Source organism: Chrysochloris asiatica, unplaced genomic scaffold (assembly GCF_000296735.1).
Source record: "Chrysochloris asiatica unplaced genomic scaffold, ChrAsi1.0 scaffold00011, whole genome shotgun sequence".
Classification (NCBI taxonomy): Eukaryota; Metazoa; Chordata; class Mammalia; order Afrosoricida; family Chrysochloridae; genus Chrysochloris; species Chrysochloris asiatica.
The window spans coordinates 4,265,010-4,265,543 of NW_006408529.1; positions in this window are offsets into that span (position 1 = coordinate 4,265,010).

Sequence of the window (534 nt, forward strand, 5' to 3'; positions counted from 1 at the left end):
ACCAGTCACTGGAGAAGAATATCATGTTTGGTAAGGTGAAAGGTAAGAGAACAAGAGGAAGACCCCCAATGAGAAGGATTGACCAAGTGGCAGTGTCAATGGGGTTAAGCGTAGCAACCATTGTAAGACAGGTCCAAGACTGGACAATGTTTCATTCTATGAGTCAGTACCGAATTGATGGCACGTAACAACAACAGCAACAATAATAGGTGTTGGTCTCTGAATGTCACATATGTAATCAATGTTTACTATCCATATAGTGAACTTATTACATATTTAAAGCCACAGGTTTTAACTAAAATTGTATGGGATTTTGTGTTTTAAAATGTTGTTTTCTTTAAAAAATATAATTTTAACTTTCGTTTCTAAAATTCTCTTGTGAACCATTGATCATGAACCAGCTTATGTTTGCTCATTTATTAGACTTTCATAATAAAGAATTTAAAACAATAGAGATAATGAATCTATGAATTATTTTAACCTTTTATCTATGTACTAACCATAGAAGTTATGTTTTCTTTTCTCTTTCTCAGA